This window comes from Pseudogymnoascus destructans (assembly GCF_001641265.1).
Source record: "Pseudogymnoascus destructans isolate 20631-21 unplaced genomic scaffold scaffold_37, whole genome shotgun sequence".
NCBI classification, from domain to species: domain Eukaryota; kingdom Fungi; phylum Ascomycota; class Leotiomycetes; order Thelebolales; family Thelebolaceae; genus Pseudogymnoascus; species Pseudogymnoascus destructans.
This window is the reverse complement of record NW_020167556.1, coordinates 110,870-131,616: the sequence shown is the minus strand read 5'-3', so window position 1 is coordinate 131,616 and position 20,747 is coordinate 110,870. Positions and strand designations below refer to the sequence as shown.

Here is a 20,747-nt window from a genome sequence, read left to right as displayed (position 1 = left end):
CGGGCTATTAATTTAAATATACTCAGAGAAGTTTTAGTTGTTTATCAACAAGAAACGTTGCGTGCTAATAGATTAACTAAAGGGGGTAGTATTTCTGTTAATACTATAGCATCCGGGGGAAAATATTTTCAGGGTTGTATGGGATTATATTATAAAGAAGAACATCTATATAAAAAGTCTGATTTATATATAATTCCACACGTTAAACCTCCAATTATAGAGGATTATTTTTCTTTAAGATATCATCTTGGTATGCTAGAAGCTTTACTTGAAATATCGGTAGATTTTGGTAGAAGATATAGACGACCAGATGATCCTAGAAATTGAACACATAATCATCTTACTATGGTAAGAAATCATACTAAAACTGTATTTGATTATGTAGAAGAAGAAATAAGGAAAGCATATAAAAAGCCTATTATAATATTTAGAATAGAGGATATCAAGAATAATAAAAAATGACTAAATTAAAATTTAATTTAAGTTTATTTTGATTAATCTAACAAGCTTCTTGATGTATCATATATTGACACTTTAACCGGGTATCTATATCTTTCAGTTTAAAAGCATTGTTTTATAACTAACATTAACGGCGTTAGGGTTGTTAAAATATATATCCCAATTTATTAATGAAATAGCCAAATTTAAAGCATTGAATGGGTCTTATAAACATTAAAATTATTTTTAATGGTTATTTTGCATCAATGTTTTCCACGTAAACCTTTTACAAAAAGTTCTGATGTGAGTAAGTCTTTACTTATCTATACATCTATCAAATTTCAAATAAGTATCCAATGGAAGAAGAATTATATGCAATAGTTACAGAGATTAACAGGTTACTTCCTCAAATGGAAGTCTTCATCACTCAGTTTAAAGCAATTGTTCTAGATACTGGTATTAACGTAGTATCAGATGCTCAAGGTAACATGTCTATCGATGTACCTTCAAGTATGACAGATTCATACGCTAATAAAATTAGTGCTAGAGTAGGAGTCATAGACAGATTAATAACTCATAATGGATCTTCTATAAATGAATTGTTTAATAAGGGTTTAAATATAGAAAATTCTTTAAAAATTAAAGATCCTACATATAGTAGCCTATTGACTAGTGAAATAGCCAAATTTAAAGCATTGAATGGGTCTTATAAACATTAAAATTATTTTTAATGGTTATTTTGCATCAATGTTTTCCACGTAAACCTTTTACAAAAAGTTCTGATGTGAGTAAGTCTTTACTTATCTATACATCTATCAAATTCCATAAATACCATGCCACAGTTAGTTCCTTTTTATTTTATTAATCAAGTAACTTTTGCATTTGTTATATTAGTAACAATGATATATGTATTTTCTAAATATATATTACCAAGGTTTGTGCGTCTATTCTTAAGCCGTGTTTTTATAAGTAAATTATAAAATAATTCTATGATATAAAGGTTAACATAAGCATTAGCTTATGTTAAACCCTGAAAATTAAATTGTTTATGGGGTTATATTAGTATAATAATAGTCTCAAGTATTTCATCCTTAACTATATTAGTTACAATAAACTAAAAACAATAATTTAAATATAAATAATATATAATGAATTTAACCCTAGTACTCTTTTTAATCGGGATTTTAGGTTTCGTTTTAAATAGAAAAAATATAATATTAATGCTTATTTCTATAGAGATAATGCTTCTATCTATTACATTTTTAATATTGGTAAGTTCACTTAGCTTTGATGATATATTAGGCCAAACTTATGCTATATATATAATAGCAATAGCGGGTGCAGAATCTGCGATAGGTTTGGGTATACTAGTAGCTTTTTACAGATTAAGAGGAAGTATAGCTATAGAGTATAAATAATGTATTTAGCAATAATAACTTTACCTTTGTTAGGGTCAATAGTTGCGGGGCTTTTTGGTAGAAAAGTTGGAGTTAGTGGGGCGCAGTTAATAACATCTTTATGTGTAATTTTAACAACATTATTAGCAACAGTTGCCTTTTTTGAAGTAGGATTAAATAACATACCTGTATCTATAAATCTTTTCAGATGAATAGATAGTGAATCACTAAATGTGTTATGAGGTTTTCAGTTTGATAGTTTAACTGTGTCTATGTTAATACCTGTTTTAATTGTTTCTTCTTTAGTGCACGTATACTCTATAGGGTACATGAGCCATGACCCACACAATCAAAGATTTTTTAGCTATCTTAGTTTATTTACATTTATGATGGTAATACTAGTTACAGCTAATAATTTTTTATTAATGTTTGTAGGGTGAGAGGGTGTAGGTATTTGCTCATATCTGTTAGTTAGTTTCTGGTTTACTAGAATAGCAGCAAATCAAAGCTCTATCTCTGCTTTATTAACTAATAGAGTTGGGGATGCCTTTTTTATGATAGGTATGTTTGCTATATTATGATCTTTTGGTAATATAGATTATAGCACTGTTTTCTCATTAGCTCCTTTTGTTAATGAAAATATTGTTACAATTATAGGAGTATGTTTATTAATAGGAGCTATGGCTAAAAGTTCTCAAATAGGGTTACATGTGTGATTACCTATGGCTATGGAAGGGCCTACACCAGTTAGTGCTTTAATACACGCTGCTACAATGGTTACAGCTGGTGTATATTTACTTATGCGTACAAGTCCTTTAATAGAATATAGTTCAACTGTTTTAATTTTATGTTTATGATTAGGTGCAATAACTACTGTTTTTAGTAGTCTTATTGGGCTATTCCAACAAGATATTAAAAAAGTTATTGCATACAGTACTATGAGTCAATTAGGTATGATGGTTATTGCAGTAGGTTTATCTTCATACAATCTTGCTTTATTTCATTTAGTTAATCATGCTTTCTATAAAGCACTGTTATTTTTAGGTGCGGGAGCTGTAATTCACGCTGTATCTGATAACCAGGATTTTAGAAAATACGGAGGATTAAGAGCATTCTTGCCTTTAACTTATTCTGTTATGCTGATAGCTAGTCTTAGTTTAGTTGCATTCCCTTTTATGACAGGGTTTTATAGTAAAGATTTTATTTTAGAATCTGCATATGGGCAATTCTATTTTAGTAGTACAGTTGTTTACTTTATTGCTACTATAGGGGCAATGTTTACTACTTTATACTCGGTTAAAGTTTTATATTTAACTTTCTTAACTAACCCGAATGGGCCTTTAACTAGTTATAAACACGCACATGAAGGAGATATCTTTATGAGTCTACCTTTAATTATATTAGCCATATTTTCTATATTCTTTGGTTATATAGCTAAAGACCTTTTTATAGGTTTAGGTTCAGGATTTTTTATGGATAATAGTTTATTTATACATCCTATGCATGAAACTATGCTAGACACAGAATTTGCTGTACCTGTTTTATTTAAATTATTACCTCTAATATTTACTATTTCTCTTAGTTTTTTAGCTATTATTTTATCTGAATTTTTACCATTAAGTTTAATTAATTTTAAATTAACTAGACTAGGTTATAATATTTTTAGCTTCTTTAACCAACGTTTTTTAATTGAACTTTTATATAATAAATATATAACAGGGTTTGTATTAAAATTAGGAGGTCAAACTACAAAAGTTTTAGATAGAGGTAGTGTAGAACTATTGGGACCTTATGGTTTAGAAAAAGGATTAGTAAATTTAAGTAAAAAAATATCTAGTTTAGATACAGGTGTTATTACTAGTTATGCTTTATACATCTTAATAGGATTTATATTTTATATATTAATTCCCTATTTATCTATGTTTGATTCTAGTTTACTTATATTAATTCTCTTACCTTTATTTAGTACAATAAAAAGTTAATGTTTAATTTAATACATTTAACTTAAGGTTTTTATTATTAAGTATTATTAGAAAAAAGTTTTTAAAATTTTATTTTCTTAATAAAACTAATGCGAAGTGGTGTAATAATAACATTGCTGATTAACTATCAGCAGTTAAAAGTGTAAATCTTTTTTTCGCTCTCTTATTATAGGTCTTAATGTTAACTATACTTATAATAATTACCACATTATGTGTGGTGTTAATCAAGATGAAATATATCTACCCTATATATTATCTTTATATATAATTATTAAATATATAGTATCCATATAGTATATAATACTAATGGACACTGTTGTACTTTAAGTTATACACGTGTTGCAGATGGTTCTGCTTTTATTATTTATATGTATTAAGGAAGTTCGACTCTTCCACACTTTATATAGTTAAAATAATTTGTATAAGTTTTAGTTTCACAAATTAATTTAATTGTAAAAACTTTACATCCTTAAATATTATATTGTTTAAACTAAACCATTAGAGAATTAAAATAGGGTAAGACGGTACTTACCTAGTTATTTAACTTAGCTAGTCCTAGTTTTTAGTTAAGGACTAACATAAGAAGTTATCTATATTTCTAAAAAATAAGTATTTAATGTTATCTGTATATAAAATGAGAATTTTTAAAAATCATCCTTTGTTAAAATTGGTTAATTCATATTTAATAGATTCACCACAACCTAGTAATATTAGCTATCTGTGAAACTTTGGTTCTCTATTAGCCGTTTGTTTAATAGTACAAATAGTAACAGGAGTTACATTAGCAATGCACTACAACCCTAGTGTATTAGAAGCTTTCAATTCAGTAGAACATATCATGCGTGATGTTAATAATGGTTGATTAATACGTTACTTACACAGTAATACAGCTTCAGCCTTCTTTTTTTTAGTGTATTTACACATAGGAAGAGGTTTATATTACGGGTCTTACAGAGCACCTAGAACATTAGTTTGAACATTAGGTGTAATTATTTTTGTGTTAATGATGGCTACAGGATTCTTAGGTTATGTTTTACCATACGGCCAAATGTCATTGTGAGGTGCGACTGTTATTACAAACCTTATGAGTGCGATTCCTTGAGTTGGACAAGATATAGTTGAATTTATTTGAGGTGGTTTTTCTGTTAATAACGCTACTTTAAATAGATTTTTTGCTTTACATTTTGTTTTACCTTTTGTTTTAGCTGCATTAGCTCTAATGCACTTAATTGCTCTTCATGACAGTGCTGGATCTGGTAATCCATTAGGTGTTTCAGGTAATTTTGATAGATTAGCTTTTGCTCCTTATTTTTTATTTAAAGATTTAATAACTATATTTATCTTTATAATTGTATTAAGTGTATTTGTATTCTTTATGCCTAATGTTTTAGGAGATAGTGATAACTATGTTGTAGCAAATCCTATGCAAACTCCTCCTGCTATAGTTCCTGAATGATACTTATTACCTTTCTATGCTATATTAAGATCTATTCCTAATAAATTATTAGGTGTTATTGCTATGTTTGGTGCTATTTTTATATTATTAGCTATGCCTTACACAGATTTAAGTAGATCTAGAGGTATACAATTCAGACCTTTAAGTAAAATAGCTTTTTATATGTTTATAGCTAATTTCTTAATATTATTGGTATTAGGTGCTAAACATGTGGAATCTCCATTTATTGAATTTGGACAAATAAGTACTGTTATTTATTTTGCTCACTTTTTAATAATAGTACCTCTAGTTAGTTTATTAGAAAATACATTAGTGGAATTAAGTATAACTAAATCGCATAAGGCTTAGTTATACACACAAAAAAAAAAGTATGTACATATAAATAATTATAGATTTTTTTAATGTTATTTAAAAGACTAGCACTTATATCTTAAGAGTTACATGTGTATTAGTAATATATTATTTCAAACATTGTCATATTACAGGTTAAACTTTGATCTTAAAGATATATAAGTATGTAGAGATATTTTTATACGTTTTTACGTAGAGATATGTTGCAAATGGTTTTGCATTTGGATTGCAGATCTATAATAAGGGGTTCGATTCTTCCATATCTCTATAATTAAAAGCTAATTAAAATAAAAATATAATAAGTCGCAAAATTTTTATAAAAATATTTAGTCACTACAGGAATTATAGTATATACTAATTATTGGAGTAATATTAGGTGCATTTATCTTAGGTGTAGCTAGAAATCTTACAATTAGAGATCTACTTTTTCATATACTATTTTTGGTACCATCTTCTTTAAAGTTCGTGTTTTATTTGCTTTAATGGTATACTTATGCATATAAATTTTATATTGATAATGTTTGTATATGTATTTATAAATTATCTGAGCTTTTACTGTTAAGTTAAATAAATATTTATTTTTATTATTGTATTGTTATATTTGTTCTGGTAATAATATGGAATAGAATTTAATTTAAATCAAAATTTGATTTAAATTTAAATTTAAATTTATTTTTACTTTCTAATATATCTAAATAAATTTTATTGCATTATATTGTATTAGGTATTAATATGAATTATTAGTAATAAAAGTTTTTATAAAAAAAAAAAAAATGATATACTTACCCACCTTAATATCTATAGTAGAAGTGCTATTAGTTACTGTGCCTGTGTTATTAACTGTAGCTTATTTAACAGTAGCCGAAAGAAAAGGATTAGCTAGCATGCAAAGAAGATTAGGGCCGAATACAGTGGGTTACTATGGTTTATTACAAGCATTCGCGGATGCCTTAAAACTATTGTTAAAAGAATATGTATCACCTACACAAGCTAATTTTGTGTTATTTTTCCTTGGTCCAATTATAACTTTAATATTTGCACTGCTAGGTTATGCTGTAGTACCATATGGACCTGGTTTAGCTATAAGTGATCTTAATTTAGGTATATTATATATGTTAGCTGTTTCATCTTTAGCTACATATGGTATATTATTAGCAGGATGAAGTGCAAATAGTAAATATGCCTTTTTAGGTTCACTTAGAAGTACAGCTCAATTAATAAGTTATGAACTAATATTAAGTTCAGCTATTCTTTTAGTAATTATGTTAACAGGTAGTTTAAATCTTACAGTAAATGTAGAAGCTCAAAGAGCCGTTTGATTTATAATACCTTTGTTCCCCATATTTATAATCTTCTTAATAGGATCTATAGCAGAAACTAATAGAGCCCCTTTTGATTTAGCTGAAGCTGAATCTGAACTAGTTAGTGGATTTATGACAGAGCACGCTGCAGTTATATTTGTATTTTTCTTTTTAGCCGAATACTCTAGTATTGTTCTAATTTGTGTTTTAACTAGTATATTGTTTTTAGGTGGATATTTATACGATATTTTACCTTTTTCTATATTTGGTTTATTCCAGTTTATAGATTTTGATTACTATGTAGAAGAAACTTTACATTATAAAGTGTTAGGTCCTGAATATTACTATAACCCTTTAACTGAAGGATTATATTATGGTCTAAGTTTAGGATTAAAAACTTGTATCATGACTTTTGTATTTATATGGGCTAGAGCTTCTTTCCCTAGAATACGTTTTGATCAATTAATGACATTTTGTTGAATAATTTTATTACCTATAGTTATTGCTTTTGTCGTTTTAGTTCCTTGTATATTATATAGCTTTGATATAATACCAAGTAATATTCCTTTACTTTAGTTTTTTTAATATAACTTTAAGTAAACCATACTCTTATTAGCTCAATGGTAGAGCAGGATACTTCTAATATCTAGATCTAAGTTCGAATCTTAGATAAGAATTAAGGTTTATAATTAGTTTATTTAAACTATGTTAAACTAGAAAAGGAATTTAAATCCTTATATACTTAAAGGGTATAATATAAATCCTTTTAAGTATGCGAAAAAAAAAGACAATAAAAATAAGGAGATAATAAAAATAATGACACATTCAAACATATTGAGAGAAATTGCTAGTCCCCTTGATCAGTTTGAAATAAGAAACCTTCTAAGTATGGAAGCCCCTATATTGGGAGATATTAACATATCTATTACAAATATAGGATTATATTTATTAATATCTACTTTTATAATTTTAAGTGGTAGTGTTTTAGCTACTAATTATAATAAAATTATAAGTAATAGCTGATCAATTAGTCAAGAAACATTATATGCAACAATACATAGTATTGTTACAAATCAAATAAACTCTGTAAAAGGTCAATTATATTTCCCTTTTATATATGCCTTATTTGTATTTATTTTAATTAATAATTTAATAGGTTTAGTTCCATATAGCTTTGCATCTACTAGTCATTTTGTATTAACTTTTGGACTTAGTTTTACTATAGTTTTAGGTGCAACTATATTAGGATTCCAAAAACACGGGTTAGAGTTCTTTTCTTTATTAGTACCAGCTGGTTGTCCTTTAGGTTTATTACCTTTATTAGTTTTAATTGAATTTATTTCTTATTTAGCTAGAGCTGTATCATTAGGGCTTAGATTAGCTGCTAATATCTTAAGTGGTCATATGTTATTACATATCTTAGCTGGATTTACTTATAATATCATGACTTCAGGATTTATATTCTTCTTTTTAGGTTTAATGCCTTTAGCGTTTATAATTGCTTTCTGTGGTCTTGAATTGGGTATTGCTTTTATACAAGCTCAAGTGTTTGTGGTATTAACAAGTAGTTACATTAAAGATGGATTAGATTTACATTAAGTGTAAGACATATTATATTATAAATTTTATAATATATATATATATATATATATATATATAAACTAAATGAAAATTTTGTAATTTTATGATTAGATTTTTTATTTTAAATTTTAGATAGGTATTTATACGTATGTTTAACCATAGGTATGGTTAAGATCAATAGGTATATTAAGAATAAATCTTATATTAATATAAAATTTGCATATAGATTTGTTAAAGTCCAGTGTTTATTAAACTTATACAGGTATAAAGTGTTAAAGCTAAAGTTTTTGGTATAGTACAGAAAAATTTTTTAATATACAAAATTTTGTATATGAAATACATTTAAGCAAGTCTATCTTGTTTATTACGTAGTATTATGTTAAAATACAAGCCTACAGTTAAAAGTTAAGACAGACTAATTATTAAACAGAAACTGGCTTAATTGTATATCTATTTATTTTTAGATTTTCTTAGATTTATACATATAGTCTACAAGAATTATTTAAATTTAATAGAGGATTTATTTGTATAAATACAAAGTGTATATCATGTGCAATTTTCATTAAATGTAATATCTTAAAAATCTGAATCAGATTATTAAGTTATTAATACAACTGGTTATAATCCAGGCTCTGTCGGGGATGATCTTAAATTATTGTAATGTTAAATACACATTAGTAGTATTAATATTTAATTAACTAATTAATTATTAATACAATTATAGAATATATTTGAGTTTGATGATGGCTCTGAATGAACGCTGTCCAAATGCTTGACACATGCTAATCGTACGTTTAATATAATATAATAGTCTTCAGGTTAAGCCTGGAAAACTATTTATTTAATTAAAAGTGGTGTACAGGTGAGTATATGATATTTTGGCTACCTTAAAGTAAGGCTAATAAATACCTTATAAAGAAAGGAAGTAAATTTCCGCTTTAAGATGACAATAAATATCTCGGATAGGTAGTAGTTAAGGTAATGGCTTAACTAGCTTAAAATTCCGTAATCGAGGCTGAGAGGTCCATCGGTCACATTGGGTCTGAAAAAAGCCCAATACGTATAGTACAGCAGTGGGGAATATTGGTCAATAGCCTAAAGGCTGAACCAGCAATTTGGAAGAACGTAAAGCTTCGGCTTGTGAAACCTAAAAATAAAGGTAAGCATCGACTATGTCGAATAAAGTTCTAGATATAATATTGATTATGACAAATTTTTATCTATTTGTCTTGACCAAAATACGTGCCAGCAGTCGCGGTAATACGTAAAAGACAAGTGTTATTCATCTTTAATAGGTTTAAAGGGTACCTAGACGGTATTATTAGCCCAAAAAAGGGTACGATAGTACTAGAGTTTTATAGGAGAAGGAGGTATTTATGGTGGAGAGTTTATATTTAATTATACCTTAGAGACTGGTAAAGGCGAAAGCAACCTTCTATCTAATAACTGACGTTGAGGTACGAAGGCCTGGGTAGCAAACAGGATTAGATACCCTAGTAGTCCAGGCAGAGAATTCTAAATGCCATATGCTAGATTAATTTAGCATATAAATGAAAGTGTAAGCATTTCACCTTAAGAGTAATGCGGCAACGCAGAAACTGAAATCATTAGGCCGTTTCTGAAATCAGTAGTGAAGTATGTTATTTAATTCGATAATCCACGAAAAACCTCACCACGATTTGCATATTATTTTTAATCTTAATTGGTTAAAATTATTACAAGCGTTGCACGGCTGTCTTCAGTTAATGTCGTGAGATTTTGGTTAGTTCCATAAAATTAACGTAAACCCTTGCTTTATTTTTAAATAGTATTTTATAGAGCAGTTCGCCATTATATTGGTTGATATATGGGACCAAGACAAGTCATCATGACCTTAATGTTGTGGGCTATAGACGTGCCACATAACCCTATACAAAGAGATGCGAAAATGTGAATTTAAGCTAATCTCAAAAGTAGGATATAATACGGATTGTAGTCTGTAACTCGACTACATGAAGAAGGAATTACTAGTAATCGTGAATCACCATGTCACGGTGAATTTTTTCTCGGATAGGTACTTACTACTCGTCGCGCGCTGAAAGAAGTTTATGCAATAAGTTTGGTCAACTATTTATTTTTAATTAAGATAATACGTTCTTTATATATATTTAGTTAATTTTCGTATGTGTTACTTCGATTGGTGTTAAGTCGAAATACGGTTCGTGTAGTGGAAATTGCACGGGGCTAATTAAAGTAAACAATAAACTGTATGTAATATTTAAGATATTGTATACTAAAGGAAGGTTCCGTTTGTTGGTATGACGGGTTGAGCTGTAAACTCAATAGCCTTTTGCTGTCGAAGGTTCAATTCCTTTTCTTCCTAAATAGTTTATTAAGCCTAATAGCCCAAATGCGGGTTGATGTAATAGTAACATAACTGACTCATGATCAGTATATATTGGTGCAAATCCTTTGCCCGCACTTTAATCAACAACTTCATTGTATATGTAGAGCCTTTATAGCTCAAAGGTAGAGCATAATACTGTTAATATTGTGGTTAGATGTTCGAATCATCTTAAGGGCTAATTAATAATGTTTATGTTTCTGTTTATGTTTCTGTCTATGTTTCTGTTTCTGTATCTCTACCTATCTGTTTCTTAATTTAATTTAATTTAATTCTGTTTGAGTTTATTTATTTTTTATGTGTGTTAGCTTAATAGGTAGAGCTTTGTGCTACGGACACAAGGGTACAAGTTCGAATCTTGTACTCACTTTCCTGACTAGGTTTACTCAATGTACTTAAAGTATGTACACAATATAATTCTAATTATCTAATATATAGATATATCTTAGTCAAAAGTGTAGGAGATTTAAAAAACTATACATAAAAAATGAACTTATCACTTTTTGTTTTTCATGAAACTTTTACAAACGGGTACCAAACAGAGGTATTAGACTTGTTGTCTTTGATTTGTATTTTTTCTGGTATCTTGGTCATAGTATGTAAGAATCCCATAGTTTCTGTGCTATTTTTAATCGGGTTATTTTTAAGTATATCTTGTTATCTTATAGTGTTAGGCCTTAATTTTATAGGTTTATCTTACTTATTAGTTTATGTAGGAGCTGTTTCTATTTTATTCCTTTTTATACTTATGTTAATAAATGTTAGAATAAGTGAATTATCAAATGAAACAAGTAATAGTATCCCACTTCTTATATTTGGTTTAGGTCTTGGTCTTAGTTTTCCAGCTGATAACTTATGACCTTTAAAGGGGAGTCTTGATGAAAAAAGTGTTAATATAAACTTAGATAATAATCTAATTAATATAGAAGATATTACACCAAAGGATCTTGATTTAAGCTATGTTACAAGTAAAACATGGGACGGAACTTTATCTGAAACTAGTCATATAACTACTATTGGAAATATTTTATATTCTAGTCATAGTATATGATTAATATTGACCTCGATAATTTTATTATTAGCTATGGTAGGTGCAATTGTTATAACAATAAAACAAAAAAACTAGTGCAATACTAAGATTTAATATTAAATTGTCTATAGTAATTATAGATGGGTTAGCTCAAAGGGTAGAGTTTTGTGTTATGGACATAAGGACACAAGTTCGAATCTTGTACTCACTTTCGCACTAGGTTTACTCAATGTACTTAAAGTACGTACACAATATAATTCTAATTATCTAATATATATATCTATGTATCTTAGTCAAAAGTGTAGAATAATATATAAAAATTAAATTAAACAAAAGATATTCGAATTGTTAAGAACATTTCTGGAAAATTTTACCAATAGTGGTTTAGATTATTTAGTAGCAGTAGCACCCTATTTAATTAAATTACCTGATTTATCTTTGTGTGAGTCTCTTATCTTAAGTAAGCAATCTTGAGGGCTTATTGCATGAAATAGTATAATTAAAGAAACTAGGTGTTTAGAGTATATAATGTTCCTAACGGTTATTTATATAAGAATGGTAATATAATTATACCTCTAAGTAGAATTTGTGACGTAGATGCTGTAGCTCATGGTGTTATATGTGGTAATGTTAATTTAGATGTACTTATCGCAGACTATCGTGTTATGCTTAACAGTCGATATTTTTCGGAATTAGCTATTCTTGAAGCTGACCCTGAAACGGGTAGAATTCGTATTATGTGGCATATAGCTATAAATGTGCACAATCATGGAGTAGCGGAGTAATTTAAATCTGTGGTTTTGAGGAGAGTAAGTGAAATAACTGCTGCTGGTGGTACATAAAGTATTAACATAAATATAGGTTAATATATATATATAAATTAATCCTAGAGGGATTAGCTCAATTGGTAGAGCAACCGTTTTACACACGGTAGGTTGAATGTTCGAATCATTTATCCCTTAAAAGGAGTTTATTATAAAGTTATTAATATTTAATACATTAGTCTGTCTTTTATACTTCCTTTTGTAAATTTCTTTTTTTTTATCTAGAAGAATAAATGTAAGTCTATATCAATACCTACATATGTATCAGATTCTAAATAAAATTAAAAATATGAAGCTAATTATTACCCGATTCTATTTATACTACAGAGAAAACTTAATTCATAATAGATGAGTTAATTAAAGGTCTGTAATATATATTAATCTAAATATAAAGACCGGACAATTTATAGGTTAATATATATATATTAACCCTAGAGGGATTAGCTCAATTGGTAGAGCAACCGTTTTACACATGGTAGGTTAAATGTTCAAATCACTTATCCTTTAAATAGAGTAGTATCTACAATAAATTGAACGTCTCCTTAAACCATGTATATATACGTATCTTTTTTTTTTTAGGTATTAGTTCTTCTAAATATGAATGTTATATCAATATTTAACACGAAAAATAAAAATGTATCTGATTAATACACAAATAGTGAAAAAGGAAAATTAAGTTTGTTCCAGACAAGTAAAGAAAAATAAAAAGATGACAAACCTTAACAGAAGTCAGTTTCAAGCACATCCGTTTCATTTAGTTTCTCCTTCACCTTGACCTATTTACACATGTATTGCCTTATTTAATTTAACTACCAGCGGTGTCTTAACTATGCACGGATTTAGTAACGCAGGATTCTATTTAGCTTGTTCTTTTATAGCTGTTGTTTCTTCTATGTCCTTTTGATGACGTGATGTTATAAGTGAGGGTACATATTTAGGTAATCATACATTAGCAGTACAAAAAGGGTTAAACATGGGTGTTGCTCTATTTATTGTTTCAGAAGCATTATTTTTCTTAGCTATCTTTTGAGCCTTCTTTCATAGTGCTTTATCACCTACTGTAGAATTAGGTGCTCAATGACCACCTATGGGTATAGAAGCTATAAATCCTTTTGAATTGCCTTTGCTTAATACTATTATATTATTGTCTAGTGGTGTAACAGTTACATATGCTCATCATTCTTTAATACAAGGAAACAGAAGTGGAACCTTATACGGTATAGTAGCTACAGTTTTATTAGCCTTAATCTTTACAGGTTTTCAAGGTGTAGAGTACACAGTCTCTTCATTTACTATAAGTGATGGAGCCTACGGATCATGTTTTTATTTTGGGACAGGTTTCCATGGGATACACGTAATGATAGGAACAGCTTTTATAGCTGTAGGTTTATGACGTGTATTAGCTTACCATGCTACAGATAACCATCATTTAGGTTTAGAGTCAAGTATATTGTATTGACATTTTGTAGATGTAGTATGACTTTTCTTATTCGTATCTATATACTATTGAGGGTCATAAATATAACTATATAAGTATTAGTAAACTAATAAAAGATAAATAATATTATATATCTTTAGAGACTTTGGCTTAATTGGTAAAGCATGTGCCTTTTAATCACTATTATATGGGTTCAAATCCCATAGGTCTTAAAAGAATAAGCGGCTATAAGTTAATGGTAAACCCGACGTCTTCCAAACGTTTTATGTCGATTCGACTTCGGCTAGCCGCAAAATAAACAAGGGTTAGTCACTTAATTGGTAAAGGACTTTCTTGTCACGAAAGTAGATGTCGGTTCGAATCCGGTCTGGCCCGCATATATACTGAAATATGTTTTTTATTGTTAGCATAAAAAAGTCTTTTTATTATGTTATCATAGAAAGGAAAAGTTGCCATTGGTAAGGCGAGATATTTGCTAAATATTGTGTATTAACACCTGGATGTTCAATTCATCTCTTTTCCGTTAATAAAAAGCTATACTTTTCGTTAAGGTTTTAATAAAAGAGCATAGTTTAATAGGCAAAACAAGAAGCTTCAGATTTCATGTTCTCAGTTCAAGTCTGAGTACTCTTGTAAAACATATATTAGTTTAGCATAAGGTTCTTTAACTTAATTGGTAAAGTGCGTTTTTGATAAGGATGTTATTCAAGTTCAAGTCTTGAAAGAATCATAGTATAATACTATATAAATTATATGTTGTAAACATAGTAAAAGAGAATTGGCCGAGCGGTTTAAGGCGGTAAACTTGAGATTTATTTGGTTTTTATAAATCACATCCGTTCAAATCGGATATTCTCTGTATTATTAGCAATAATACATTATTATAAACGGGTTAGAGCCAGGTTGGTTAGGCGTCTCATTTGGGTTGAGGAATTGTTATGTTCGAACCATAATAACCCGAAAATACGTAATTTAGTACTACATGTACTAAATTGGTATTAGTAATATAATGTAATGGATATAGATTTAATGTTTATATACTATAAATTGTAGTATAAGCAAGTATATAAAGAAACTATTAGGAATACCTTGCTATATATTAAAGAGAGTAATATTTTAAATTGTGTAAAAATACTTAACACATGAACTCTTAGATAAATTCAGTAATAAACGAAGTGAATTGAAACATCTTAGTAGCTTTAGGAAAAGAAATCAAACGAGATTCTACAATTAGTGTGAATTAAAGTAGAAGAGCCTAGAGTATTAAAAGGAGATAAAGGATAACTAAATCTCTATTAATACTTTAAATAAGTAGAACGGGCTATAAACCTGTTTGAATGTTAAGGGGAACCTTCCTCTAAGGCTAAATATAATATATAAGCGACAGCGTATAGTTCTGTGAAGGAAAGGTTTGAATTAGTAGTTTTATAAGCAGCTCAAGCAAAGTTTAAATACATAGTGAGAGCGTACCTTTTGCATAATGGGTCAGTAAGTTAATGTTAGATGCGAGCAGCAATGCCTAGATAAACCAATTATGAAATAATGAATTAGTATCTAAAATTAGACCCGAAGCCTGGTGATCTTACCATAGTCAGGGTTATAAAAGCCCGAACGGGTTATCGTTGTATAGATATCCGATGAACTGTGGTAAGTTAGTGAAAGACAAAACTGACCAGGATAGCTGGTTTTCTGCGAAACCTATAGAAGTAGGTAATTTAAGTTACATCATAGCAGGTACAGAACTGTGATCTCAGGCAACTTTAATAGATAACATATTTATTTGTGTTATTTATTATTTTTGTACATATCGGGGGATCGTGAAGATTTTATCGGTGAGTATTCGCACTCGGAAGGGCAATGATGAATATTAAATAATCAGACATAGTACGCTAAGGTTGTATGTCTAAAGGGAAACAGCCCAGAACAAGAGTTAAGGTTCCAAAATTAATATTAAGTGAAATTAAGGAAGTTTCTATCAAATACGACTAGGAAATAGGCTTAGAAGCGGCCATTTTTTGAAGACCTCGTAACAGAGCACTGGTTCAGTAAATAGTTTACTATTTACATTGATAGTGGCACCGAAAATTTAACGGATCTAAATAATATACCGACACCTTGTCCATATTAAAACATAATATTATATAATATGGGGTAGCGGAACGTTGGGTAAATTTTAGACTATTTCTTAAAAAGATTTAGGAATAAATGACCCAAGTGACAATGCTGACATGAGTAACGAAAAAGGGGGTATATCCCCCTCGCCTAAAGCTTATGGATTTTTTAAAGTAACGGCCTCTAAGTTTATAAACCTAAAGGATTAAACGATGAGAAAATCTTGTCTACAAAGTAACAACCTTTTATAAGAAAAAGAGATTAAGATGTTTCGTCTTATTATCTTTTTCTTAAGTGAAGAAGGTTCTGGAAAAACAGTAAAAACCTTAAATAGTAAATATCTTAAAAATATTTATTATTAAGGCGACATAATAACCGTACCTAGAGTCTACCCCAAGTAAGCAAGTAGAGTATACGAAGGCGTTTGAGTGAACAATCATTAAGGAACTCGGCAAACTAACTACCGTAACTTAGGGATAAGGAGAGCCATTCCTCCTGATTAATATCAGGTAAAGAATAGGAAGCATGGAATAGTGTTGTACGACTGTTTAATTAAAACAAAGCACTCTGCAGTAAGATAATAAATCAAAGTATTGAGTGTGATTTCTGCCCGATGTCGGCTGGTTAACGGATTTATTAAGTTGACTAATATAAGCTTGACTTTGAAGGAAACCCCGATCAATGGCGGCCTTATTTTGAGGGTCCTAAGGTAGCGGAATACCCTGGCCGTTAAATGCGGTCTTGCATGAATGATTTAACGATACAACAGCTGTCTCAATGATTGGCTCAGTGAAATTGGAATAACTGTGCAGATACAGTTTACCTCTAGTTAGACGAGAAGACCCTATGCAGCTTTACTGTTGCTAGTTATTGAATGTGATTTAATTAATTTTAGTAATATAAGGTAATTGGTTAGATATTATTGGAAGACCTTTATTTTATTCGTCATATTGATAGATTTATTCTATTTTCTTATCTAAAGATAGGAAATTACCCCTACTATGTTAGGGAAACAATGGCTAGGAGGCAGTTTATGCGGGGCACAGATCCCATAAAAAGTACCTGGGTGTATCCAAAGTTAATTTTGTAAAATTGACATGACTTACTTCTAAGTATACTATTTGGAAATAAGTTTTCATGACTAACAATACATTATATATTTAATGTATTTATTTTTAGTTTGTTATTTGGTGTAGCTTATGCTATAACTAATCCAGCTATTTATCTATTAAGTTAGAAATATTTTTTTATCCTAGTAAGATTTTATCTATATGGAAAATAGATGTAATTAAAACATTGAAGTAGATATCTTTCCAATGTTTTTTAATTTTTTTATTAGGTGTATTTGGTGAAACCAAACTACAAATTGCTAATATGATAATTATGTTTATTACTTGTCAAGTTTAATGGCTTAATCTTGCTTTACTGTTTGACTTACACGTCTATCAGTCGCGTAAGCGGGGCATATGATCACAAGATGCAGAAAGGAAAGGTCTTGGATTTATGAAAAAGCTACGCTAGGGATGTTAGTCCTCCAATGTTTAAGTCTACTAATATTTAATATTGGTTAATTAGACTTAAACTCATTGGCAATTTATTGGGTTAATTTCAAGAATAACTTTGTCTGAGGACTTAGTATACTTGAAGCGAACTTTACTTTAGCATAATTACCTTAAAAAGGTGTTAAAAGTAAAACCGTTCAACGACTAGAAAGTGAGTTATGCTAACAATAATCTTTCTAATAATGCCCAACTTTCTTAATATATAGTTATATAATTGCAATATTATTTTATATTGCTTAACCTTAGTTAATATTAATTTATTAATGAAATAGTCTTTACTTTAGTTTAGTTTCTTTAAAGTTTTTAGATTAAAGTAAAGCTTATTACCACTGTATTATGTTGGTATAAATAATTAAAAAACCATGAAAAATAATAACCAAAAAACTGAAATATTGAAACCCCTTATATTTAACAAAAAAATAAATTTTAAACATAAAATAATACCTTTAGATGTTATTTCTAACACTATAGGTCCTACTCGTGTTTTTCCTGCTGCGACTAAAGAATGATTTAATTCTGTGTATGCTTATAACCAAAGTTATATAAAAAATTTATCTATTGCAGATAAAACTTTAAGTCAGTTAGTTAAAAGTTATTTTAATTTTTATTTTAATAATAAAACATTAAAAAGTAGTAAAATAGCTATAAGATTTAGAAGACTATCTCTAAATAAGATATTGATAAGTAAAGCAGAATTAAAACACACAAGTTCTAAAGTAACAGTAACCTTATATACATATAATGCAGAAAAAATTTATTTAACTTTAAAATTGAAAAATTTAATAAAAGCTTATTTTACCTCTATACTTAAAAATCTTGATATAAATCCATCTTTAATAAATCTATTACATGATATAAATGTATATAAAAAAGAAGCTTCTCTTGTAGATTATTTAGAGGAGTTAAAGTCTAATTTAAAGTCAAATCTAGACTTAAAAGTAGACCCTTATATGGTATCATATTTAGATATTATAAATGAAATGATAATTTTAAGTAAAAATGATAAAATAGCTCATAAAAAATTGGACCAATTATATACAGAGTCCTTAAGAAAAAATTTTTTAAGTAAAGAAATTAAAGAGATTGCTACATGTAAACTTTTACTTAACTTAAATAAATCTAAATTTGAGGATGAGTTTATATTAAAATTAAAAGGAATAATAGGTAAACTTTACAGTAAAGAAGTAGAATTTAATATAGTAAATTTAAAAACTTTGTATTTCAATAGTGACATTTTTACAGAAGTAATATCTACAAAATTGAAAAATAGAAAAAATAATCTATTAAATGTCTTAAAATCTTCCTTATATTTAGTTAAATTACCTAGAGTTAATAAGATAAAAGAAAATAGTGTAAAAGTAGATAACTTTTGCCTAGATCACCTTAAAAATTTACATATTAATTCTAATATAAATAAATATAACACAGATAAGGATACGTTAGATCAATTATTACTAGATATATTACCTTCTTCAACGTTTATGTCAGGTGATAAAGATAAAACACCTTTAACAGCTTATAATGAAAATTATATTAACACTTATAATCCGTTAGATATTGTATTTGATTCTTTGAAAAATAAGGATATGTCGGGTGTAAGATTAGAAGCTAAAGGTAGATTAAGTAAACGTTCTACTGCCTCTAGATCTGTATTTAAGGTAAAATGAAAAGGTAGCATTAAAAATTTGGATTCTTCTTATAGAAAATTATCATCAGTAATGTTAAGAGGTCATGCTAAATCTAATGTGCAATATACTGTAGTAAATACAAAAACACGTAGTGGAGCTTTTGGTCTTAAAGGTTGAATAAGCAGTAAATAATTACTAAATAGTATTATTATCCTTTTAAATTATTCTTCATAATTCTCGCGTTGCATTTACTATATAAAAAGAAATGAAGAAATAGTCTGAACCATCTTGTGAAAGATGGAAATAAAGGATAAATAACCTTTATGATAACAAATTTTGAACAGGCTAATTGCGCCAGGAAGTACAAATTGAGTGCGCAGTTTGGCACCTCGATGTCGGCTTAACTTATCCACATGAATGCAGTAATCATGAAGGGTTCGACTGTTCGTCGATTAATAAGTTACACGAGCTGGGTTAAATACGTCGTGAGACAGTATGGTTTCTATCTTCTAGAGGAAATTAGAATAAAATAAGGATAGCCCCCTCGTACGAAAGGAGCTGGGTATATTAACCTATGGTTTACCTGTTGTTTATGTGCCCAATATTAATAAAAGTATAATTAAGTTTATACAGGGATGTTACTTTCACTTAAGTAAATATATAGCATAGGCACGGCAGGAACGCTACGTTAGTTAAAGATAAGTGCTGAATGCATCTAGGCGCGAAACTTACTTTAAGATATTCTTAAATATAGGTAGTTTAACACTACGATTTCCATATTTTATTAAATATGTGATTAATAGGCTTTAGCTGAAAGAATTTAAATGTTTTTAGGCATAAAGTACTAATTTTATAAATAACTGATTATTATATATATCTTACATTATATTATCTCTATTGTTTTTTTTTTTAAGATATAAAAAAAAAATCCTAAAATTTTTATAAGGCCAATTAATAAGCCTGGTTAGCATAAAAGTAATGTAGCTGTTTTGTAACCAGCTGAAGCAAGTGCGATACTTGCACTGGGCTTGGTTTAACAAAAAAAAAGTTTTTTTAGTATTTCTATTAACATATATACCTTATACCGATAATAGGTAATGAGTATAAAATGTATATACTTTCGGTTTTTATGTATTAAATTGATTATTTAAGTCATAAAAGGCCTTATAGTCGAGGGGTTAAGACTTGATACTTTCACTGTCATATTCGAGGGTTCGAGTCCCTCTAAGGTCAATGAATAATATCATTTTTATTTAATATTATG

The 20,747-nt window shown here is 28.4% G+C and overlaps 14 non-coding genes across 14 annotated transcripts; all 14 read left to right on the top strand.

Annotated features, from left to right (window-relative positions):
* Window positions 1-7,531: 7,531 nt before the first annotated feature.
* Window positions 7,532-7,603, top strand: VC83_09167 (the record flags this gene model as incomplete). The annotated part of the gene is made up of 1 exon: window positions 7,532-7,603. It is a non-coding gene; the product is annotated as a tRNA-Arg (tRNA).
* A 3,179-nt stretch (window positions 7,604-10,782) lies between these two features.
* Window positions 10,783-10,869, top strand: VC83_09166 (the record flags this gene model as incomplete). The annotated part of the gene is made up of 1 exon: window positions 10,783-10,869. It is a non-coding gene; the product is annotated as a tRNA-OTHER (tRNA).
* Window positions 10,870-10,997: 128 nt separating this feature from the next.
* On the top strand, window positions 10,998-11,070 carry VC83_09165 (the record flags this gene model as incomplete). Its single annotated transcript has 1 exon — window positions 10,998-11,070. It is a non-coding gene; the product is annotated as a tRNA-Asn (tRNA).
* A 117-nt stretch (window positions 11,071-11,187) lies between these two features.
* On the top strand, window positions 11,188-11,260 carry VC83_09164 (the record flags this gene model as incomplete). The annotated part of the gene is made up of 1 exon: window positions 11,188-11,260. It is a non-coding gene; the product is annotated as a tRNA-Arg (tRNA).
* Window positions 11,261-12,058: 798 nt separating this feature from the next.
* VC83_09163 lies at window positions 12,059-12,131 on the top strand (the record flags this gene model as incomplete). The annotated part of the gene is made up of 1 exon: window positions 12,059-12,131. It is a non-coding gene; the product is annotated as a tRNA-His (tRNA).
* A 677-nt stretch (window positions 12,132-12,808) lies between these two features.
* Window positions 12,809-12,882, top strand: VC83_09162 (the record flags this gene model as incomplete). Its single annotated transcript has 1 exon — window positions 12,809-12,882. It is a non-coding gene; the product is annotated as a tRNA-Val (tRNA).
* A 295-nt stretch (window positions 12,883-13,177) lies between these two features.
* VC83_09161 lies at window positions 13,178-13,251 on the top strand (the record flags this gene model as incomplete). The annotated part of the gene is made up of 1 exon: window positions 13,178-13,251. It is a non-coding gene; the product is annotated as a tRNA-Val (tRNA).
* A 1,069-nt stretch (window positions 13,252-14,320) lies between these two features.
* On the top strand, window positions 14,321-14,394 carry VC83_09160 (the record flags this gene model as incomplete). Its single annotated transcript has 1 exon — window positions 14,321-14,394. It is a non-coding gene; the product is annotated as a tRNA-Lys (tRNA).
* An 89-nt stretch (window positions 14,395-14,483) lies between these two features.
* Window positions 14,484-14,557, top strand: VC83_09159 (the record flags this gene model as incomplete). The annotated part of the gene is made up of 1 exon: window positions 14,484-14,557. It is a non-coding gene; the product is annotated as a tRNA-Asp (tRNA).
* A 185-nt stretch (window positions 14,558-14,742) lies between these two features.
* VC83_09158 lies at window positions 14,743-14,815 on the top strand (the record flags this gene model as incomplete). The annotated part of the gene is made up of 1 exon: window positions 14,743-14,815. It is a non-coding gene; the product is annotated as a tRNA-Sec (tRNA).
* A 24-nt stretch (window positions 14,816-14,839) lies between these two features.
* On the top strand, window positions 14,840-14,912 carry VC83_09157 (the record flags this gene model as incomplete). Its single annotated transcript has 1 exon — window positions 14,840-14,912. It is a non-coding gene; the product is annotated as a tRNA-Ile (tRNA).
* Window positions 14,913-14,953: 41 nt separating this feature from the next.
* VC83_09156 lies at window positions 14,954-15,041 on the top strand (the record flags this gene model as incomplete). Its single annotated transcript has 1 exon — window positions 14,954-15,041. It is a non-coding gene; the product is annotated as a tRNA-OTHER (tRNA).
* A 5,400-nt stretch (window positions 15,042-20,441) lies between these two features.
* On the top strand, window positions 20,442-20,513 carry VC83_09155 (the record flags this gene model as incomplete). Its single annotated transcript has 1 exon — window positions 20,442-20,513. It is a non-coding gene; the product is annotated as a tRNA-Thr (tRNA).
* Window positions 20,514-20,643: 130 nt separating this feature from the next.
* VC83_09154 lies at window positions 20,644-20,717 on the top strand (the record flags this gene model as incomplete). The annotated part of the gene is made up of 1 exon: window positions 20,644-20,717. It is a non-coding gene; the product is annotated as a tRNA-Glu (tRNA).
* Between the last annotated feature and the right edge of the window lie 30 nt (window positions 20,718-20,747).